Source organism: Micromys minutus (genome assembly GCF_963924665.1).
Source record: "Micromys minutus genome assembly, chromosome: 12".
NCBI lineage: Eukaryota > Metazoa > Chordata > Mammalia > Rodentia > Muridae > Micromys > Micromys minutus.
This window is the reverse complement of record NC_137981.1, coordinates 15,561,817-15,585,932: the sequence shown is the minus strand read 5'-3', so window position 1 is coordinate 15,585,932 and position 24,116 is coordinate 15,561,817. Positions and strand designations below refer to the sequence as shown.

General features: G+C 41.3%; 2 pseudogenes and 2 gene segments (V, D, J or C); 3 read left to right on the top strand and 1 right to left on the bottom strand.

Moving 5' to 3' along the window:
* Window positions 1-1,981: 1,981 nt before the first annotated feature.
* On the top strand, window positions 1,982-2,302 carry LOC308428059 (T cell receptor alpha variable 4-like). The segment is given in 1 exon: window positions 1,982-2,302.
* Window positions 2,303-6,788: 4,486 nt separating this feature from the next.
* On the top strand, window positions 6,789-8,237 carry LOC308428243 (vasculin-like protein 1; annotated as a pseudogene). The gene has a single exon. The product of its transcript is annotated as a vasculin-like protein 1 (transcript).
* A 1,361-nt stretch (window positions 8,238-9,598) lies between these two features.
* LOC308428244 (large ribosomal subunit protein eL42-like) lies at window positions 9,599-9,916 on the bottom strand (annotated as a pseudogene). The gene has a single exon. The product of its transcript is annotated as a large ribosomal subunit protein eL42-like (transcript).
* A 3,175-nt stretch (window positions 9,917-13,091) lies between these two features.
* Window positions 13,092-14,674, top strand: LOC308428058 (T cell receptor alpha variable 5-like). The segment is given in 2 exons: window positions 13,092-13,158; window positions 14,316-14,674.
* The last annotated feature ends 9,442 nt before the right edge of the window (window positions 14,675-24,116 follow it).

Sequence of the window (24,116 nt, the reverse complement as noted above, 5' to 3'; positions counted from 1 at the left end):
CACTGATCAGGAAGGAGTTGTGGGATCTGCAGAGGGAACATTTATAGACATGGGTTGTTAGGAAGCTCCTGCTTTCTCTTACTAGGGTCCTCACGTCTAAGCAACTGTGCTAACCACAAACTGTGCACCCAGTTTCTGCTTGCCAGGGACATTTCTTTAAGAGTCATTGTAATTGACATTGACATTTAAGTAATTGTCAGGTCTGTCCACTGTTTTATTTCAAAAGGGAAATCAATGAACGTAAGGTAGGTAAACTGCAGGTTTCTAAGTCAATAAAGGCTTGTGGGTAGTTAAGCCAAGTGCTTCCTTTAGTTTGTTGGACTGTCAAACTCAGTGTTACTCTTTGTAGACAGTGTTCTTAGAATGTGTGCCCTAGCTCATGGAGCTGACAGGCATGACATAGTGAAAGGCTATTTGGAAACTGTGTTCATGCTTTAATTTTTGTATATTTATTATGTTTATTATTTTTAGTAATCAATATAGAACATATGGTATAAAACAACATATGATCTATTAGTTTGATGATTTATATTATGTTTACTGTAAGAACCCCATTCATTTGCGAGCTTGCTTTTTCTTCATTGCTTCTTTACTGAAGCAACTTCCCTCTTTTCATGTCAAATAAGACTCCAGCACTCTCTTCTCTGCCCACTTCTCTATTTTCTCACTTGTTCAGAGTTATATTTCCTTGGCGGACTGAAACTATCTCTCAGAGAACTTGATACTGCAACAAACTGTGGTGTCTGTTTTACATATTGAAAACCGTGATTCCAGGCTCCCTTCTCTTTCCTATTATCTTTCCAATAGGGTTTTCTTTTTGGGGTCTAAGTCTCATTAACGAGAAAAGTTTGTTGTTTCACTTTCTCCCCGGCTCCATGAATTAATTGCTGCATACTATCCCAACTATCTGATAATGTGGCCTCAGGGGGTCGGGTGGGGGGTCTGCCTCTTCATTTGATACGTGTTAAATGGTACTGGGAAAGTAGATAAGATGAGGGCTTGAGATCGTTAAAGATGTTCCATCAGACTTTTTCTCTGTGCTTTTTTTTTGGGGGGGGGGTTGGCAGGGATGAGATTAGAGTTTTGCGTTTTATTTTTTGGAGCATATTTCAGGCCATACTGTGCTAGAGAATATTTTGCTTAGTGATACGACGAGTGTTGGATGTCTACAATAGCTGAAGTCCCTCTGGGGCTGTCCCACATGGATGGGGAAAGAAGAACATCTATTTGCCTTTTACAATTGCTTCATGATTCTCTAATGGGTTAGACCGCCCCAAGCATTTATCGTGAAACCCAGACTGCTACTCTCAGAGGCTGCCCCCTCCCCCCACTCCTCTACTTCCTTTTGCTTTGGGGCTTTGAGGTTTGAAGGGAAGGTTCACTCCCAGCAGTAGCTGCCCTGCTATTGGCTGGGAGCAAACCTAGGTGAGGGAAAGGAAGACTGGTGCCCCACAGTGGCTTCTGTGTCTCTTCCTTGGGTCCTACTCTGGTCTAAGCTCAAAGTCACCAAAGAATCTGGAATCCGGGTCTGTGCTTACAGAGAGGACATGAAGCAGGTGGCAGAAGTGACTGGGCTCCTAATCTTGGGTGAGTGCTTCTTGGACTAGGAGGAATTAGGACGGGGCTTTTGAATACTCAACAGGGATCTTCAACTAGGCAGGCCAACTGACCTTCATCCAAGATGCCCAGGAAAGCTTTGTGATGTTACTGATTGCTAGTCCTTACTCCTTTATGTGAAGCATATGTTCGAAGTGGGAAAAGTATTTATGATCACTCACATCCGTGCAAGGGTGGGAGAAAGCAGCTGCTACCACTGGACCTGTGATCCTGGCATTTCTTGTGTTAGAGGAAAGGATAGTTTTGATCTGAAACACAAACGGGAAGTACATTGGGTACCTCTGTATGGTCGGCAGGAAGAGTACGGGGTAGGTTTGACTGCGATCTGCACAGGGGATTTTTCTCATCTTGTTTCAGGATAGGAATGAGAAATGTCTTTGCTCCCACAGCCTCCTGGAGCCTTGCCAAGACCACCCAGCCCCTCTCCATGGACTCCTACGAAGGGCAAGAAGTAAATGTGTCCTGCAGCCACACAAACATTGCTACAAACGAGTACATCTATTGGTACCGGCAGGTCCCCCACGAGGAACCACACTTTGTTATTCAAGGATATAAGGACTATGCAGCAAACGAAGTGGCATCTCTGTTTATCTCTGCTGACAGGAAGCTCAGCACCCTGAGCCTGCCCTGGGTTTCCCTGAGAGACGCGGCTGTTTATTACTGCATTGTGGCTGACTCACAGTGAGACGGCTGGCTCTGCACCTGTGCAGTATTCTCTGGTGGGACAGACAGACGCAACGCTTTTCAAAGTTCCACTGGGTTTTCAGTTTTAGAAGGTGGAAGCATGCATTCTTACGTTACCTAATTTTTTGTTACCTGGCATAACATCCATTCAACTTTAAATAGGCAGTGTAGATGGTGTTCAATTTACAAAGTGAGAGAACAGGGGCTGGAGAAATGGTTCAGTGGATAAGAGAAACTTTTGCTACAGCTGTTGCCTACATCCCCGGAGACCTGTTGCTGGAGCAACCTGGTGAGATCCCCAAGCCTCAAGATCCCTTTCCCTGGGACCCCTGGCAAGCCCAGTAGCCCTGAGTTCTGCTCTGTATCCTCTTCCAGTCCATAACTCTCACTACAATCCCAGAGGCCTGCAGAACCCAGTTATCCTGCTACAGCAAGCCTTGGCTATCCTAACACACCGGAAAAAAAAAAAGACCTTAAATCTAATTTTATGAAGATAAGAGAGGCCATTAAAGAGGAAATGAATAAATATTAAAAAATACAGGAAAATACAATCAAACAGTCTAAGTAAACGAATAAAATAGTTTAAGGCCTGAAAACAGAAATAGAAGCAACAAAGAAAAGACAAACAGAGGCAGTTCTGGAGATAAACAACCCAGGAACAGGAACAACAGACTGAGGCATCATCAACGTAATGTAAGAGATGGAAGAAAGAATTTCTTTAGGAGCTGTGGTTTAGAAGATGTGGAAAATGCTGACGCTAAAAGGTTTCTAACATAAAAGATCCAAGAAGTCTGCGACACTATTAAAAGACCAAACCTAAGAGTCATAGGGATAGAAAGGGACTCCCAATTCGAAGCCCCAGAAAATATCTTCGGCAAAATCATGGAAGGAAATTTCCCTAACCTAAAGAAAGAGATGCCTATCAACATACAAGAAGCCTACAGAACATCAAACAGACTGGACCAGAAAAGAAAATCCTCCTGCCACATAATAATCAAAATATTAAATTCACAGAACAAAGAAAAGAATGTCAAAAGTCACAAGGGATAAAGGCCAAGTAATATATAAAGACAGATCACCTAAAATTCACAGAACTTGTCAAAAGAGACTTTAAAATCCAGAAGAGCCTGGGCAGATGTCTCTGAGAGACCACAGATGCCAGTCCAGATACTGTACCCAGCAGATCTGGCAATCACCATAGATGGAGAAAACAAGACATTCCAGGACAAAACCAAACTTACACAATGTCTTTCCATTAATTGAGCCCTACAGAGGATAGCAGAAGGAAAACTCCCACACAAGGAGGGAAACAACATCCAAGAACATAGGAAATAATAACCCCCCACCAACAAACCAAAGGAAAGGAAACATGGACACACATGCACCCCCCAACTCATTCTCATAAAATAAAAATAAATAAAGAGGTGTCAGAATGCAAACTATCTCTTGGGTCTCTCCAGCATGGTGCTGGCATTTTTACATGGCAGCTCACATCTCCAAGAACACAAAAGTCGGACTGCTTCCTTAAGGTGGCAGGTCTCTCTTCCCGAATCCTATTGGGTGCCTGCATCACAAAGAGCACAGGTGCCTGGGGGAGGGCATCACTCAGGCTATAAACATCGGAAAAGAGGAACCAGTAGGGGTCATTTCCACAAATTAAAATAGTTAAATACTAAACATTTTATACTTTATTTTATTTTAATATTTTATATTCTATCTTAAATAGTTAAATATTAAAATAGTTATTTTAGGAGGACCTAGAGAACTCTTATAAAAAGGTGGATACAGGAAGCCAAAGGGAGCAGTGTATAATGTGCATGTTTATGATTCCAGCACTAGCTAGAAGCAGAATTGTAACTTCACATTTTCAAGCCTTATTTTTAATGATGGTCCTTAAATGCTTTAACCTCCCCTATAGGCCATCATCCTCCAGAGGTAGTGGTAAAGAAAGGACAGGGCAGAAGTGGACCTGTTTAGAACGGTTCTTTGGAGCAAATCCTGTCTGCATTGTCTGGAATTGGCAGTTTAGCCAGCAGGCAGTGGTAGCTTGATCCACAAACACCTCGGGGATACACAAGCAGTCCAGTTCAGAAGTGTCGGGTTAGCCACAGCAGTGACACAACCTAGCAGAAACAACCAGGCCCCAGCCTTGGCTGGAGTCAGCAGGAGGGACCAACAGGAACACCAGGAGAAGTTCTCTGTGCCTCTCTCGGGGAAGTGAAGATCAGCGAAGTCAAGAGACCCACAAGGGTGGCACAGCTAACTGTACCAGCAAGTCATGCTCTGACTCTGTCACAACATGGAATCCTACTTATACACTCCAAACATCACGTGTCCTCCATGTGCCTTGCCTCAGCATGGGTCTTGCTAAGAATTCTGAACATTTCTTTAGGTGCTTCTCCACCATGTTGAGATTCCTCTGTGGAGAATTCTCTGTTTAGGTCTGTATCTCACTGTTTTACTGGATTATTATTATTTTTAATATCTAGGTTCTTGAGTTGTTTATATTTTTCGGAAGTTAGTCTTCTGTCAGATGTAGAACTGGTGAAAATATTTTCTCATCTGTAGGCTGCCATTTTGTTTTTTTTTTTTTTTTTGTTTTTTGGTTTTTTTTTTGGCTTTGCAGAAGCTTTTCAGATTTGTGAGGTACCATTTATTAATTGATCTTAATGCCTGTGCTATTGGTGTTCTGTTCAGAAAATTATCAACTATGCAAATCAATTCAAAACTAGTTTTCACTTTCTCTTTTATCAGGTTCACTGTATTTGGCTTTACATTGAGATATTAAGATTTTAAGGCATAGTATCAAACCTTTAAAAAAATCAAGTACTGACAAAAATTTATTCATATACTTTTATTCAAAAATGCTTTTAAAATCTGTATATTTATCTTTGTTTTTAAAAATAAATTTGTTCAATTTTAAAAAAATGTATATTACTCAAACGAATAAATAGATTCAATCCACTTCCCATCAAAATTGCAATAATATCTTTCTGAGAACCAGAAAAAAAACCCTGAAATTGTTATGAAAACAAAATACTAGGGATGGGAGAAACAATATGAAACAGAAGTGACCCCTTGAGAGGTGTCGTAATACCTACTCCAAACTGTACTGCTGAGTCCCAAGACTGCACTGAACACACACACCAAACACACACAGCAACCAACAGAATGTAATTTTCAGCTTACCCTCAGCCCTTTCTTCTCAATAAGTGTACAAGTTCATTTCTTCAGAATTCAACACCTCCAACTCCAAATGTTTGCACAGGTAGACAATGTTTTCAAATACCAGCTCTTCAACCCAAAACTTCCTAACTACTCAACACCAACCACAGGGCCTCTTAACCTAAAGAAAGGTCTCGGGGAAGAGCTTTGTTATGGTTGTGGGTTAGTCACCTCTGTTGGTCGGAGAAGCTGGGGACACGTCCTTAGGCGCCGAGAATCGTCCTTGACCGTAGCCCCGCCGCTGCCTGATTGGCATACTCAAGTGGCCTTTTTAATGTTTGAGTAATGAAGATGGACCCAAATTAGAAAGCGATTTCTTCAATAAAGCAATAGGAGATTCTTCACATCACTTCTTGAAGCTCAGTTCAGTTTTTGGGAAGGAGGACAACAAGTGAAATACAGAAAATTAATAAGAAGAAAACCCCGTTTTGGAATTCTCTTTCTCCTTGACCCTTGTTTTTCCTACTTATGATTTTGCTTTGAATGTGTTAATAGTAAAGACCAAAGAAATAGGATCTATATTTAGGAGCTTTATACCAATAAATTTGCCTTTAAAGCTGCTATTCTGTGGCAGGAAAAATATATCAAGTTTCTTTTGAATTCCTTTTTCAAAAAACAAAAAAGGACTTCTTATATCTTTAGTCCTTGAAGGGTAAAACCAATAAAAGCACATATATCTGCACACTGCTTTAAGCAGTTGTGTATGATAATGAGATCTGTGTTTTCAAAGCTTTTGTTGTGAATATTTTGCCCTGGAATTGATTTGCAGAAGCTCTTACAGTGCTTTACCATTACATTCTTGACCTGTCACCTTGATGACACTTCTTGCCCACACCTGAGACCACTTGTCTTTCCAGCCATGACCTTGTTGTGAATGGTGTCTGCACTCACTGCGGATGTCCATGTTTTGCCTATTTAAGCAACATTGTAGTGCCATTACTCAAGGAAGTTGAATGAGGTGAACATAGATTTTTAAATGTAACAAATAACTTTTTTATGTTCCCCTCCTCTTTCCCCTTCCCCTTCCCCCTTTGGAAAAGTGTCAGGAACTAGGTGTTCAGGATGAGCCACTGAGAGGATTAAGAGGGTGGACTGTACAGAGCTGGGCTTCTTTGTGCTTCGTCATAAGGCATGCTGCTGACCAGGCGATGTTAGCACCCCTTTTACAAGAAAACCTCGTGGAAGAGACAGGTGGCAACTTTGCATACAGGACCACAGAGGTGACACTCTGAGGATCCTGGCCATGAGGTTGGATACCTCATCTTGCTGAAAAGACACTGGACCTAAATGGCGCAGTATGACTTTATTCCTGCTTGGCTAAATTTCTCAACGCCACAGTCAGCTAAGTCATCTACAACCACCTTTGATAAACACGGAGAGCACCTATCCCGTGGAGAAGGTAGATTTGGAATAAACCGTCGTCGACATAATTCCTCTGATGGCTTTTTTAACAGCGGATCTCTACGGACTACAGGAGACCGTACCAACCCTCCCTATTCCAACATGATTCTGTTAACCCTAGTGTCGCTAAGGGAGCATATGCTGGAACCTCTGGGAATCTATCTGGTTGGCATGGCTCTTCCCGAGGTCACGATGGTATGAGCCAACGTAGTGGAGGTAGTACAGGAAACCACCGACACTGGAATGGCGGCTTCCATTCCCGGAAAGGCTCTGTCTTTCAAGAAAAAACACCAACTGAGATTAGGGAAAAAGAAAGAGGATAAAATAAAAAAGTTACAGTTCAAAGGGGAAGACTTCCCTTATTTGAATCCAGAAACTGGCAAACAGAATCAGCCATGCAGACTTATTGGGACCCCTTCTGGAGTGTGGGAAAATCCACCTAGTGCCAAGCAACCCTCAAAGATGCTAGTTGTCAAAAAAATTTCCAAAGAGGATTCTGCTGCTGCCTTTTCTGCTGCATTCACCTCCTCAGGATCCCACCATGCCAATGGGAACAAAGTGTCAACTATGGTCCCAAGTGTCTATAAGAACTTGGTTCCTAAGCCTGCACTACCTCCCTCTAAACCCAGCGCATGGAAAGCTAACAGAATGGAACACAAATCTGGATCCCTTTTCTCTAGCCGGGAGTCTGTTTTACCAATCAAGTTTCTGTTACTAAACCAGTGGTACTAGCTGCTGGTGCAGTTCTCAACTCTCCCAAAGAGAGCCCTTCCAGTACTACCCATCCGATGGAGATCAGCTCCTCTCGCCTGACCAAACTGACCAGACGAACCACGGACAGGAAGAGCGAGTTCCTGAAGACTCTGAAGGATGAACGCAATGGAGACTGCTCAGAACGTAGAGACTCTGACAAGCTGGAGGGGCTAAGATTGGAGGGCAGCCACATACCCAAACCAAAGGAAAGTGGAGAACAAGGTTGTCTTCAGAACGGTCTTTCTCTGCCCATGGTAGAGGAAGGGGAGGTCCTGTGACACTGTCTGGAAGCAGAGCACAGATTATTAAAAGCAATGGGATGGCAGGAATATCCTGAAAATGATGCGAGTTGCCTCCCACTCACAGAGGATGAACTCAAGGAGTCCCACACGAGAACAGAGCAGCTACGAAGAAATGGGTTTGGAAGGAGTGGCTTCTTCCAAAGCCGTAGTTCCAGCCTGTTCTCCCCATGGAGAAGCGCTTGCACTGCCGAGGGTGAGGACTCCGACACGGAAACAAGCAGCAGCGAGACGTCAGATGACGACGCCTGGAAGTAGAAATACGAATGTTCACGGTTGACCTGCCCCGCTGAGCTCAGCCTTGTGTTTAGAGAATATAAAGTGTTCTTTTCCTTATGTTGTTGAATACTTCGTGCACAAGGGAAACAATCATATCCCAAAGAGAGAGCAATTGTCTTGCTTAGCTTTTGTTGTTCTTCCGTTTTCTGCTTAATAGACATTTGTGTGGTGGGATTTTTTAAGCACACACACAGTAGCTGTTGGGCTGTGCACAAGTGGGAGCTGTCCCGGCAAAGATGCAGGGAGGAGATGCTGCTCTGCTCAACGGCTTCTACTCCAGCCCTTGGGCACTCAGCCCTGTGCTCAAGCAATCCTTGTCAAAGACAAAGTGACTATTGAAGCTATAATTGTATTAAATTAATGCTAATCATTTGGATATTTTATTTTATTTTTGGCTGCTGGGGTAACTTTGCCCTGAACCGAGCATATGTGGTTGGTTTTGTTTTGGGGTTTTTTGTTTTGTTTTGTTTTTTTGTTTTTTTTTCCTTTTTGGGTACAGCTGTAAAATATTTGGATATAGGAAATGTTATTCTTGCAGCCTTGATATTCAGGGTGGATTGTAAAATATGAATTTTTGTGAGATTTCAAAGATTAAGATTATTTTGATAACATTATTTACAGATTTAAAAGATGTGGGTACCACAAGTCTGTTGAGGGAGAAAAACTACTGCATAAAATAACTAACATGGAATAAATATTTTGCATCAGTTAAAAAAAAAAAAAGAAAGGTCTCAGGTAGGCGGAGGGTGTTAACGAGCACTGAGAAGGGCTGTTGGGGAGCTAGGGTGTTTATTGAGTTATTAACCTCATGGATACACAGACATATCCACAACTATTTGGAGGGACTTGGAGAGAGCTCAGACTTTAGCAGGCAAATCAGAAACATGGCTGGGGCTATGAGGACGGGATTCAGGTTCTGTGTGACAGAAATAAGAGTTACTTCTTATACTGTTCTGAGAGTGAGTGTTTTACAACACAAGACTGTAGCTAAGGTCTGTGATCAGGCAGAAGGCAGGGACAGGGTAGAGGGTAGCCATTAACATGAGTTCACTTCTGAGATCCTGTTATGTCCAGACTTACTAACAGTGCCTCAGTTGGGTGCCTGTTGGTACGCATCAGAAAGAAAAGCTGCTTCTGGTAAGTGTTGTAGAAACATTTAATCCCAACCTGGGATTTCTACCTCACCTTTGACCATTTAGTCTCCAGATACGGGTGCGTGTGCGCACGCGCGCGCACACACACACACACACACACACACACACACACACACACACAACTTTTATGTTTATTTATTTATTTTTGAAAGGTCAAATTCTTATTGTCCTTGTAACCCAATTGGCTCAAAACTGGCTCACTTGATGCTTTCTCTTGTCGCCTCCCAGTTCAGAATGCTTGCATCTCTTAATAGCCAGCATCTTCTTAGGTCTGCAGTTGGGCTCAACGCACTCCAGTCTCAGCACGATTTTCTTTGTCGTTTTAGCCTTTTTTGTGGAAAATGGACTTAGTCTGCCCACCATAACCACTCTGTTTTCTGCCATAATGCCGCTTTCCCTGGGCAGACAGAGAGTCCTTGCTCTTCTTGTACTGTGTCCCCTTGTGGGGTTGGTGTTTTCACATTTCTTGCAGAACGTCTGGTGGTTCTTAGGAACATTCACCATGTTTGCAGGAGCACTATTGGCTCAGAAAGAGGATAGAACAACAACAGAAGTTTATAGGTGGTCAACTTTATAATAAGCCTTAATCAGCACAAGAGCTGGACACATATCTATCCTCTTATTGTCTATTTCCCAGCCAATGATCCCATTATATACTATGCCATCTTTTGTTTGGGCTGCTCTCCAGTAGCCAAACTACATGGTCATTATTTTATTACTCTCCAAATCCAAGGCAGCTTCCTCCTCTGTCTTCTCCCCTCCTAGCATACAAACAAAACAGACATGCTGACCAATGGGATGTAACAGAAAAATGAACCTGCTGGTACCTAACTTTTGACGAAAGTGCTAAAACATGTATTTAGGGAAATGAAAAGATGCCACATCCAGTAAAGGTGAATTCATGAATTCTCTTCTGACCCAACGCCTGGAACTGTAAAATGTCTCTTTTGTCCAGCTGTTGGCTGTCGGCATCTTTATTCATGAATCAGAAATAACTTGGGGATAAGGTCACATAGCATCACTTAGGACTTGCCTTTGGGGCAACCAGGTCTTGGGGGCCTACACTAAGCATTACAATACAACAGACCAAACCTCCAAAGGTATGTATTGTGGCTTTAGCAGCAGCTGAATTTTTAACACTTCATTCTTAGATCTAGAGAAGCCACAATTCAACAGGAAGTAACAAGACAGAGATTTTCAATGTCTCTAACCCTAATCCCTAGGCCCTTCAAACTTCTGTTCTTATTGTATACAAACTTTTCAAAAGGCCTGAAAAAGTTAGAGAACCAAGGCTTCCTATGAAAGCAGTTTTTAAGCCCAGACCACAAGGTCAACTGCAACTCCTGCTGCCCAGGAAGTAGGGGAAAAGGCTGCCTGACAAATGTCACAAAATATGAATTCCACACTAACCAAACATGTATTTATTTATAGTCTATTAGTCCTTAGCCTAATATTTGATGCCATCTTTATCATAAAAGTAAGCCACATATTCCTAATCTCAGTGTATTAATGACTTGTCGATTAGTGTGATAAAACACCATGACCAAAGTAACTTACAGAAGGAAGGTTTCCTTTGGAACTCACAGTTCAGAGGGGCAGAGTCCACGTTGCCAGAGTGGAGGTACCAGGCAGTATGTAGCTGAAACACCTTGAATCATACACAGGAAGCAGAGGACAAACTGGGGATGTTATGTGGCTTTTGTGAGAGGGAGAGACTACAGAGGTTCCTATATCTTGTCTTGCTGAGGCCATTTCAGATTTAACTAGAATTTGATCTCCCTGATGGGGGATTCTGTGGAAAACTACCCAGCTCCATTCTAGGAACCCAAGATCAAAATGCCCTAGGCAACTTATCTGTTAAATTGCCTGACTGCACTTAACCCCTTCCAGCTAACTACTTAGCTTCTGTTAAACTGCTTTGCTTCTGGCAACCTCCTTTGACTCTGCTGACCAAGATGCCAGCACATGGTTTCTGTTTTCAAAAACCCTGTGCTCTAGACACTCCAAGATATACTTAGGATCTGAACACCCAAGATGGCTGGAATAAAGACTTTGGATTGGCTATAGTGTCTCATCTTTTGTGGGGTCCCCATAATATTTTGAAACCCCAAAGCCTGCTCACAGAGACACACTTCCTCTAAAGAAGTTACTGTAAGAAAAAGATGACGGGGCACCACCAATGAAAGGAAAAGTCACTGAAAGTCACAGGACACCAATGTTGTGAAAAGATGACGATCCGAGTCACAGCACCAATGTTAGGGGAAGGATGAAGAGAGTGGGGGGGCATATGGCCCATGGAGGTGCGGTGAGGCCTGGGGGCAAGGGAGATGCCTCTGGGGGGTTCATGTTGGGAATCCCTTCCCTGAGGGACCAGCCACACAATGGTATAGTACAGAATAGAGAGTTTATTCAGATCGATCATGGGAGAGTTAAGAGAGGCAGAGAGAGAGAGAGAGAGAGAGAGAGAGAGAGAGAGAGAGAGAGAGAGAGAGAGAGAGAAGAGGAGTAGAGGCTGGCCATGAGCACGTGGGAGAGAGGGGGGAAGGGAAAGGGAAGAGGAGGGGTAGGGTGGGAGAGCAAGGCTGCAAGAGCACAAGAGCAAGAGAGAGAGGAGGGGTCAAGCAGCTCCTTTTATAGTGTCAGGTCACTGGGGCGGAGCATACCTTGCCACTGCTGGGTAATTGAGGGGTTGGGTATACCTGGCTGTTGCTAGGTAACTGAGGTGTGGGGTTACAGAATCCCAGGAGTAACCCCCTTTAAGTTTTTTAAATAGCCACTAACCAGGGGTCAAGGATTAAAATGTTTAAGACAATTCAGTGTTGTTTTGTTCCAACTACTACACTTAGATAATCTGTTTCTGTAGGGGAACAATTTCAAAATCATGTTAGATTTCTTATAATATTCTAAAGACTAACTTTCTGGTCAGAAGGACCTATGGTCATTAACACTCGAGATGTATTTGTGTTCTATTGCTGTGATCAATGCCATGACCAAAAGCTAGTTGTAGAGGAAAATGTCTATTTCAGCTCAACTTCCAGGTCATATGTAGTGTGTCATTCTGGGATCTCATGGCAAGAATTAGTTCGGAGACCACGTAGGCATTCTGCTTCCTGGCTTTCTCCTGATGGTTTGGTTAATGTGCCACCACCTACTACCTGCCAAGTGGTGGCACCACCCACAGCGAACGGGTCTCTCCCACATTGTCGATTGTCCTAAAGTTGTTCATATTTTAATGTTAATTCCATTTCCTGAAGAAGGGCTGTCTAGTCACAAACTCATGAGGTGACTTTATCTGAACCTCCCCATTTTAATTAGTAAAATAAAAGAAAGCCAGTGACTGGGCGGGGTAAGGGAAGTGGAGGAGAGGTCAGAGGACAAGAGGGAGGTTCCAACATGGAGGTCCAGAAGATGAGCTAGATCCAGGTGGGCTTAATTGGCTTTAAATAGCTATGAACATGAAGGATTTTATAGGTCTTTTATCTCATATAGAAGGGCAGTTTGCATCTTTGTCTATTTGATGCAATCTGGTTGTGTAGAGGGCTTGTGAATTGAGAATTAAACTCATAAACTTGTTTGAAAAGCTATCAGGCTATAGAGCTGTGTTTGTGAAGGACAAAGGCAATAGGGAAGGCAGAGGAAAACGCCAAGGGAAGGGAGTTGTGCGAATTGAGTGAGACCCATGTGGCAGCTCGGACCAGGCGACAGAGGTGCTTGGGGCTCCGTACTAGAATCTAGCCCGTGGAGTGGTACTGTAGGGTCGATAAAGAGATAAACCTTTTAAATTTATTTTTTAATATTTACTGCAACACCACATAAAGACAACGCCCCAAGATTTGCAGACATGCCAGTCTGACAGAGGTATTTTTCTCAGTGAAAGTCCTCTTTCCTCAAATGCCTCTTGGCTTGTGTTATGTTGACAAGAAACTAACCAGCACAGTAATTTAGTCACTTTTATTAAAGGACAGTCCACAACACAGCCTGTTTCCTGGGATTAGGGAAAGCACAAGAAATCAAAGGAGCAAAGCCTGCAATATTACATGTATGACATACTTTGTGCGTCTCTGTCCCGTTGTCCGATATTCGTGCTTACATCATTCCATGGGTGGTGTTTTTCTCGGAGAGAGAAGAATAACAATGATGTAATGCCCAGCTGGTTGCTACTGTTACAATCTAAAAGTAGAAGGATGGGGAAGAAGACTTCTACCATCATTTACTTAGCAGACGAAATGATACCAGTTCCCCGATCTCAAACAGGCTAATCCTGTTGTTCAGTAAGCATGAAAACTCCCAGTTTTCTGGAAAGATCTTGGCAGTGTGCAGAGAACATACAATGAAATTCTGCGCTCTTACACTTTCACCATGTTTGCTCTCTGTTACGCGATGCCAATTTTGATATCGGAACTTACTTCACTGACTTACTATGTAGTGTGTCTGAATGTCCTGGTGATACAGGATCAAAGAGGACTAGTGCAAGCAGTGCAGCAGGAAAGAGCTGTCCACTAGGTGGCGCAGCATCTCTGCTCCTGCAAACTCACAAATGGACTTTTTGGTTGCCTTCTGTAAGAGCAGCCTGCAGTCTGTCAGCAGCCTTCTGTGCAGACAGCTGAAGAAGCCTCAGGGCCTTGGAGGACAGAGGAGGTGAATTGATCACAGAGGCATCCTGCCTGGCTGAAGGCACCGTCCGGAGAGAGAGCCATGAAGACAGTGACTGGACCTTTGTTCCTGTGCTTGTGGCTGCAGCTGAACTGTGAGTGAGCTTTTGGGAAACAAGATGTTAGTCAGTGTTCGTTATCCGTCTGTGCAGCAGACTGTTCTTCTCGAGATTGTCTGAAATCACTGTTTAAAAACAACAGGTAAAGTCTGGAGAACAGTGACCGATGGTCTTCTGTTTCCTCTTGCACAGGCGTGAGCCGAGGCGAGCAGGTGGAGCAGCGCCCGTCTCACCTGAGTGTCCGGGAGGGAGACGGCGCCATCATCATCTGCACCTACACAGACTCTAACAATTATTACTTCTTCTGGTACAAGCAAGAGTCGGGGGCAGGGCTCCAGTTGCTCATGAGTGTTTTCTCCAGTGTGGACAGAAAAGAAGAACAAGGACTCGTTGTCCTACTCAACAAGAAAGACAAACGACTCTCCCTGAACATCACAGCTGCCCGTCTTGGGGACTCAGCCACGTACTTCTGTGCAGTCAGGGCACAGTGCTCCCCAGACACCTGCTGCCTGCACACAAAGCCTGCGTGGGGATGGGAAGAAGCAACTTAAAAAATGCTTCAGATAGATTCTTCCACTTTGTATTTTTAGTATATGAGCATTCTAAAATACCTTGAAAGTTAGCTTCAATTGGGCCTGAGAACATTTTGAAGGACTTTTTTTTTTTTTTTTTTTTTTTTTTTTTTTTTTTACTGAGAATGATTTCTTTTATAAAATACAAACTTTTGTCATTTTATGTGTATGAGTATTTTGCCTGCATATGTCTGTCACTTGTGTGTCTAGTGCTGGCTGAGGCCAGAATAGGAAAGAGCATCCCTTGGAACCGGAGTTATAGATGGTCGTAAGATGCCATGTGGGCTCTGGGAATCAGACCTGGGTCTTCTAGAAGAGCAGCCAGTGCTCTTAAACCTTAGCCGTCTTTTATTCTTTAATGATATTTCTGTTAAATATTTTTATTCTCTTTTGAAGGCCAAATGATTAGAATACAACAAATGATAAGCTGCCACGTGTTCCGTGACAACAGCGGCTAAATAAGTGTTTTTGAGACAGGGTCTCACTGTGTAGCCATCTTTGGCCTAGAACTTGTTATGTAGACCATACTGGCCTCAAACTTAGAGATATCCACCTGCCTCTGCCTCCCAAGTGTTGGAATTAAAGTTATGTCTTACCTGGCTAGGTACTTTTATAAAATTAAAAAATGTTATTTTGGATAATTTTGAGCATGTGTACAATGTGTCCATTCCCCCATTCTTGCTCCCCCAATGCCTAACACATGTTCTTCCTACCTTCATGTCTTCTCTTGTTATTTGGTTATCTTCTCTGCCAGTTTCTGTTGTCTGCTGGGACAGTGACTGATGCTGACTAGATCTTTTGCAGGTGACCATAATTCAGTGATTTCACAAGTGCAGTGGCCAGGACATGTCAAGAAGACAATACTTCAGAGCACTTCCCCATGTCCTCTGGCTCTTACATGCTTTCTGCTCTTTCCTCTTAGATGTTCTCTGAGCCTTGGGCAGCCATTGATATAGATGTTAACTTCAGGAATGAGAACTCTCGGCACTGACCAGCTAATGGTATCTGCATTCATTTCTGTTTATTGCAGAAGGTGCTTTGCTCAAGTCTAAGAGCAGCACCAACTTATGGATATAAACATAAACATAAATATTTAGAAGGAAGTTTGACTTGTCGATTCAGTTAAACAAAAGTAGTAGATTACCCACCCTTGAGGGATATGACCAGGTTTAAAAAAATAGGCAGGAATTCTCTGCTGTAAAGCAAATCTCAAATCTAGTTAGAAAGTGGTTGGTTACCCCCAGTGTTCACTCCACTATTGCACCATGAACACTTTTGACTGGCAAGTTGATAGTGTAACGTTTAAGGTTTACTGTTGGGTCGTGCATACACACTACAGATGACTTTTCTCCCCCAGCAGCCGTCATAGGCAGCAGAACGGAACTTACCAAGTCAGTTCCAGCTTGATTTCTTTTTGCTTCGCAGCTGAAGTGTATTGTGTCTTCAGCAATGGTATCTCACTATAAAGATATGGTGGGTGTGACAGTATTATTATTTATTTTCACCTTTGTGGGACTTTGTGTCAGGCTGGGTGCCGAAGGCCCCACATGGAGATCTCTGGTCAGGGACAGGAGTGGCTTCCACTGCCTCCGCTGCTGGATCTGACCCATCCCCGTTTCTGCCACTGCAGTGAATCACTGGGCGGGGCAACGCTGAGCCAGTGGTAGACTCCAGCACAGGACGCAGGAAGCTTCGGGAGAGAAAATCTCTTCCCAAACGGTGGTGTTACAGCTCTTATGACAGAAGCTCTCAGATGACGGAATGATTCTTGCACATCTTTACTTTGGATCCTATATACAGGTTTTGGGATGGTTCAGAGTCTGACAACAGGTGCTTCCTATTGGCTTGGCCTAAGGGCTTGGGAAGACCTAGTCTACATATTTGAGGGGTGGTCCTTCTGCTTCTGTCCTGAGTGTGGTTATGACCTCACCTGTGGAGCAGGGACTTTGGGGCATGACTTATGCCACTTTATGGGGGGAGAGTGCTGTGGGCCGTGTGAAGAACCTGGTTTCTTGGGAAACTAGAAAGCACCTGCCGTCTCCTCTTAAGTTCCTGGGGCTTCACTTATCTTCACGGAGAATCTCCTTGGTGGCTTAATTGTCCGACGACCTTTATACAAACTGCAGTCATTGGGAAGAGTAACTACAGGTCAGTTAATGCTTTCACCAGATTACCACACAGGCAAGTTTGTGGGAGCACTTTCTTGATTAATGATTGATTTTGGAGTGACCGACCCACTTTGGCTGGTACCAACCATGGGAAGGTGGTCCTGAGTTGTTTGTATAAAGAAGCAAGTGAGCCACAGTGAACAAGCCAGTAAGTAAATTTCCTTTCATGGGCGGCCTCTAATTGATTCCTGACACCACGTTCCTGTTTTTAGTTTCTGTCCTGAAACCTTTTTGTGTTTATTGTAGCAATATAAAGCAAACCAGCACAGAGGACAACCAAGAGAAATGGTAATAGCCCATATTTTTATTCATGGAGGTTCTCTAGTGCTTATTCGACTCATAACTTTAAGGAGGTACCTACCATTTAGTACTGAGATTTTCAATGAATAGCTCATGTCTTGAGAGAAAGCGTTGTCTATTCATGAAGAGTATCTGTGGCTAAACTACTTTAAAAAGTATGTTTTAAGTTTAATGTTATAGTTTGAATGATAAATGTCCCCATAAAGAAAGTCTAGCTGGAGCAATTATATAACTTGGGGAGACTTTGAGGTTGTATCACCTACCCTCACATTCTGCACCCCCCTTCTGTGTATGGATGAAAATGTGATCAGCTAACATCCTGTTCTCACCTCACACACTCTCTGATGATTGCCACGCTCTTCTTGTCAGGATGGACTCAGTCACTCTGGGACTTTAAGGCAGAATAGACTCGTTCATCCTTATGCTAGGTTGGATCCAGTGTTTTATTATAACCACAGAAAAATGACTCGTAAAAATAGTAATTTTCTACAGTTATCTTTTATACATCCTTGTTCATTCCAAGTTATTTTGTTTTGAAGTTGTTGTGAATAGGATGGTTTTCCTGATTTCTTTCTCAGTAGAAATGTTCGTCATTATTATATAAGAAGGCTAATGACTTTTGTCTATTAATTATGTATTTTACTATTTTACTGAAAATGTTTTAAAGTTTTAATGTTTGAGAGTTTTTAGTGGACTCATTAGGACTTACACACACACACACATATACATACTTATGTCCAGAGATATCAACTTCTTCCTCTCTTAGTTGTATTTCTTTTGTCTTATTTGTCTTGTTGCTGTAGCTAAGTATCTCAGTGCTGTATTGAATAAGAATAAAGAAAGTAGATGTCTTTGTCCTGTTCTTGATTTTCCCACAAAGGATTTGAATTTTTTGCCTATTTAACATAAGTTGACTGTAGATTTGTCATATGTAACCAGTGCTATGTAGAGATATGCTCTTTCAATTGCAAATTTCTTCAGGATGTTTTAAGAATAAAGGATGTTGGATTTTTGTCAAGTTTTTTCGTGATTAGTGAGATAATATGATTTCTATCCTTGAATCTATATAATTTATAACATTTATTGATTTATGTATATTGAACTTCCAGTAATATTGTAAAATAAAACTAACTTGATCATGGTGATTGATTTTTTATGTGTTTTTACTTCAGTTTACAAGCTTTTTAACTAAAAATTTTTGTATCTTGGTTTATTAAAAAATTATCTGACATCTTTATTTCTTATATATATCTTTTTGGTTATCATTTTTATTTGTTATTATCTCTTTTTACTTATTATTTTAAGTAACCTTTAGATTTAAATATGTTTTGATTGTATTTTCCTCACTTCAAAGTTCCTTCAAATACTCTCCTCTTTACCCACCCAATTATAAATCCTTTCTTAAAATACAAACCAAAACCCAATACAACAACAAAACGCCTAAAACCTAGAAAATAAATTACTTGAAAAGAAAAACAAAACAAATCAAAATCAAAATCAAGACAAAGCAACAATGTAACAAAATATTCCAAACATAGGAAACAACTCATTTAAAAAGCAAGGAACAAAAATCACTCCGTAACCCCACAAAAACTCTGACAAAATTAAAGCGCGTGCGCATACACACACACACACACACACACACACACACACACACCCCATGTATATTACATTATTTATTGATCAAATACTACTGAACATGAGATCTTCCCTGGAATGTTTGATATACCCAGTGTCATCCCATTGGAGAAAACTAATTTTTCTTCTCCCCATAGGTATAATTGATAATTCTGTTGTTAACCTTTACCCTAGTGGCTACATTTACATCGATAATTCATTCATTACTTTAAAAAATATAACGACATAAAATATAATAAGACAAAACAAAACCTATCACACTGAAATGAGACAAGACAGACTAACAGAAGAAAAAGAGCTCAAGAAAGAGCAGAAGAGTTAGAGACCCATTCATTCTCACACTAAGAAATGCCATGTAAACTGGAAGCCGTACTGTCTACCCAAAGAGCTTGTGCAGACCCATGCAGGGCCCTGTGTATGCTGCCTCAGTTTCCAAGAGTTAATTGGAGAGCCTTGTTTCTTGGTATCTCCCTGGCTCTTAAATTCTGCCTCTTTTTCCATGGGGATTTTTTGAACTCTGAGGGGAATGATTTGGTGGAGACTTCCTATTTAGGGCTGAACATTCTAAGACTTCTCATTCATTGTGTGATGTCTGTTGTGGGTCTTTATGTTTGTCTCCAGATGCTGCAGGAGAAAGTTTCTCTCATAGCAAGACATCATTATTTCATTAGGAGCTATTTAATTATGACATTTTCTTTCCTTTTTCCTTCCCTCCTTCCTTTTCTCCTTCTTCATACCCCTTTACTCTCTCTCTTTTTTTTTTTTAAGTTTAGTATTATTTGTTTTTTTTTTCTTTTGGTCCCTGAGCTATCTAGTCTCAAGTTCATGGTTATGCAAATAGTGTGATGTTTGGGTTTCATCTCCTGGAGTGTGCCTCCTGTCAAATCAGATATTGGTTGGTTACTTTTACAAGCATTGTGCCACCATTGCCCTAGAATATTTTGCAAGAAGTACACCATCATAGATAAAAGATTTGTGGCTGGCTTTGTGTTCATTTTTCTTTTTTGATAGCATGCAGAGTACTTTATCATAATAAAAAGGATGAAACATAGTGGGGAAGGCTATATGTAGGTCCCAGATGCACAGCTCAATAGTCAATGAATTGTGTTGTCTTCAGAAATAGAACCTTGCCAACAGTTTGTTAAGAGCAACATAGAGTCTTGGCAATAGCCTGGGCTGTTTAGGGGATTCCAACGGGGTCCCTGTGGCCAACAACTTAATTAGATGAAACCTAAATCCCACAGTGGAGCATCGTTTGGTGACAAGATATAGTCATCTGTGTCTTTGTCTTTCCCACTATTTGGTAATTTCATTTAGATTGCCTTAGTGTATGTACTTATTTTAGGATGTTTCTATTTTATGTTTCCATGCTATCCCTCAAATGCTCATAAATTTTAGCTATGCCTCTCCACATTCCCTTCTAATACTCCCTCTCCATTCTCTATCCCCTTTGTTTCTCTCATTCCAAACCCTTTCAATCCTTAAGTTTCGATTCTATTTTCTTTTCCTAGTGGGATCTGTCTGTTTCCTTTAGGCCATTATTCTCTCTATATATAGCCTCTGGGGTTCTATGGGTTTTAGCTTGGTTATTATTGCCTTAAAAGCTAATACCCCCATGTAAATAAAAATATACCAATATTTGTCTTTCCGAGTGTCGGCTACCTCACTCAGGATAATTTTTTCTAGTACCACATTTTCGTTATTCATTTTTCTACTGAGGCCTATTTGGGTTGTTTCCAGTTTCTGGTTATTATGGAAGAGCTTCAGTGCTAGTACTGAAGGGAGATTTGAACAATGAGAATTGTTGTAGATTTAATAGCAAAAGGAAAAGATGGCCAGATGTACAGTCATACAGCAATTCATGGAATAGAGTCAATGGTTTGACAAAAGTATATTTAAGGCTCAAATTTTTTTTTAGATAGAATTTCTCTGTGTAGCTCCAGCTGTTCTGATACTTGCTCTGTTAACTGCTTGGGCTTGGACTTGGAGATCACCTGCTTCTGTGTCTTGAGTCCTTGAAGTAAAGGTATGTGGGTGTGTGCCACCACACCAGATATGACTGAGAATATTAATAATTAAGAAGTAAAGTTGGAAAAATAGGGAGTTAAATATAAAAGAGAAAGTATATATTACAGGTATAAAAGCCAATAGATAAAATATACAAGATGCAGAGGATGGAAGTCCCATGGTAAAGCCCATGCACAAGAGATACAAAATAAATCAAAACAACTAAACAATTGAAACACAAACCATAAATAAAATATATAAAAATAAATGAAGAGAAACATAAGGAACCATAATCTTAGCATTTCTTGAGATGCCGAGATGAATGAATGTTGCTTGTTTTTACCCTTGAAACATTGTCAACATTTCACTGAAAGAAAAAAGTTGGGTTTCATAATAATAATATTAATAATAAAAATAATAGCAATAATAATAATATCATCATCGTCATCATTATTATAAACAAATGGCTTAACTAAAGACATTCATGTCTCAATTCCAAAACACAAGTTACATTAAGAAGTCTTGGATGAGATGAATACCCCCAACCACCCCTTTGGACACCACTGCAAGGAGACATCCAATGATGGAGAGATGGGAGTGATGGAGGAGAAGAGTGATGTGTGCACTTGGAGGACAGAACTGGAGCAATGACAGGGGTAACTGGAGAGAGATAAAGGGCTGAGGTTGATGGGGGATCATCTTGTTGCCCCATGGGGTTGATGGGATGGTATGTAGCAGCCTGAAGCTTAAGCGGATGCAGACTCTGCCCTAGAACAAGCTTCTACAGGGTCTCCCTAGGTCTGGGCAGTAATAGAGATGTGAGAATAGGAATAGTCCACTTTCTTGATTAGATTTCTCTGAAGAACCACCATGTCCCATGATACTGCTGAGGGCTGTGTGTGGGCCAGTGGTTGCGATGTGGCCAGGGTTCAGGTTGATGTCTGAGGACCATGTTGTTATCTGCTAATATGGGGATACTCATGGGTTGCACTGTGGCCTGAGTCCATGTTAATATTCATCAGCTGTGCTGCCACAGGAGGCTGTTCTTATCTGGGTGGTCTGTGCTTCCACCTGGGGCCATGGGATGTTCAGGCCCAAGCTGCTGCTCAGGGCTGGGGCTGGGTCCATGTCTTACTACAGCCACAACTGTGTTGGTGGCTGTGGCCTGTGCTACCACCAAAGGCCACATGGATGCCCGTGGTCTGTGCTACAACCTGAAACTTTATGTTGATGTCCATGCTCAATGCTGCTAGTCGAACGCATACTGATGTGGTGGGCCTGTGTTGCCGCCTGGGGCCATGAGATGTTCAGACACATCATGGCTTCTAGGGTCACTTTTCAGTCTGTGGTTGATGTGTGTGTCTCATGTTGTTCCCAAATGCTTGGCAGATATTTGTGGTCTATGCTGCAACCGGGAGTCATGATGCTGTCCATGATCCCAGGTGCATCAGAGGGCCTTATCTGGTTCTGCAAGCCCTGTTTGTAGTACGTGCTGATGTCAGAACCTACATGTACGACCATGATCTGTGCTCCCATAGTCCATAAAGAGCAAACTTTACTGCATCCTCCAAAGCCTGTAAAAACCAAAATATTAATAACTTAGACAGGAAGTCATTGGAAAGAACTCTCAAAATGTGTTGTGGTGTCGACTTCTACAGCACATGTCTTCCAGCAGGGATGTGGGAGTGGAAGGACTGATCTCTATTTAGGAGCAGGCCACACCCCAGTGAGTATATAGAGAAAACAAATTATAATTTTTCCCCCTGTAGAGAAGGTCACAAGGACAGAAAAGGACTGAAAAGCAAATGTGACTGGATGTATGATGTAAAACACTCAAAGTATAAATAGAAATATTATGTTGGAAAAAAAGTAAAAACACATAGAACCTAAAAAACAAACAAAAACTTAAAAGCAAAAACACAACAAAACAAAACAAAAACAAAAATTTGGGTGATGTTTCCTCCAAAAATTATCAATTCCACACTATTGGCCATCAGTGACACTAATTTATATAACATTGTAGAGAAATAATACAAAATAATGAATATCTATTAATTTATCGATAATGAATATTTTATTCCAGATAAATCAAAAAAGACACAAACACGCAAACAAAAACTTTTGGATGAATTCTGAGAGAGGAAAGACAGCTGAGTGGAGTAACAAATGCTGGGCATAAAATTTGAACCCAATAAAGAAGTAAAATTACTAAGGAACACCAACCTGAAACTCTGGAAATTAAAAAAATCCATATGGCACATAAAAACTTAGTGGAAATCACTAATACCATGAGGAGGACAGAATATCAGAACCTGAAGGAAAACCGAAAAATTGGAATGAAGATAAAAGTTTAAAAATACATGAACAATCTTTAAGGCATCAAAAATGGCCAAATCTATGCAGTATGGGCATAGAAGGAGAAGCATTCCATACTAAAGGCATAGGAACTATTTTCAATAAAATTACTGCAGAAAATTTGTCAATCTAGGAAAATAGACTTTGTCCACATAGAAGAGGTTTTTTTAAGAACGCAAATAGACAAAAACAGAAAAGAAGCTTCTTTATGTTCTATTATATTTTAAACACTAAATATATGGAAAGAAAATATGGTGAAATCTGAAGGAAAACCAAGTCAAATATAGAGGGAGAAGATTCTGAATACTAGTGGATTTCTCAACAGAAGGATCTGAAGCCAGGAGAGCTGCCAACCAAGACTGCCATCAAAGCGGGGTGTTATAATAGGGCGAGCAAGAAAACCTCTCTATAAAATAAACAATCTAAAGGAATTTATGACCATTGATTGAGCTCCACAAAGGAGACACAGAATGAATTATTTAAACCAAAGAGAAAGATAAACACAAGCAGAGATTGAGGAATGGGATAAACCACACTATAATAGTAGCTGAGTAAACTAATAGGAAAATATAAAACATTACAAAACTTACAAAATGACATATATAATTCATACCTTTCAGTAAAACCTTTGAATTATTAATCAGCTCAACTCAACTATTCCTTAAAAATATCCAGACCAGGAGATGGTAATAAACAATAGGATCCGTATGTTTGTCAGCACCAAAAATCTCAAGGTCAAATAAGTCACCCCTTAAGGGGGAAAGGATGGAAAACAAGGTGTTTCAAAGAAATGGGACAAAAACACAAATCAAAATAAAAACCAAAACCAAGCATATGTTGCTGTTCTAATATCTGATAAAATAGACCTCAAACTAATATAGGTAAGAAGCGATAAAGAGTTATTTTATACAGCTTAGTGGAACTTAGCATGAGAAGGATCTTCCAGCGCTTTC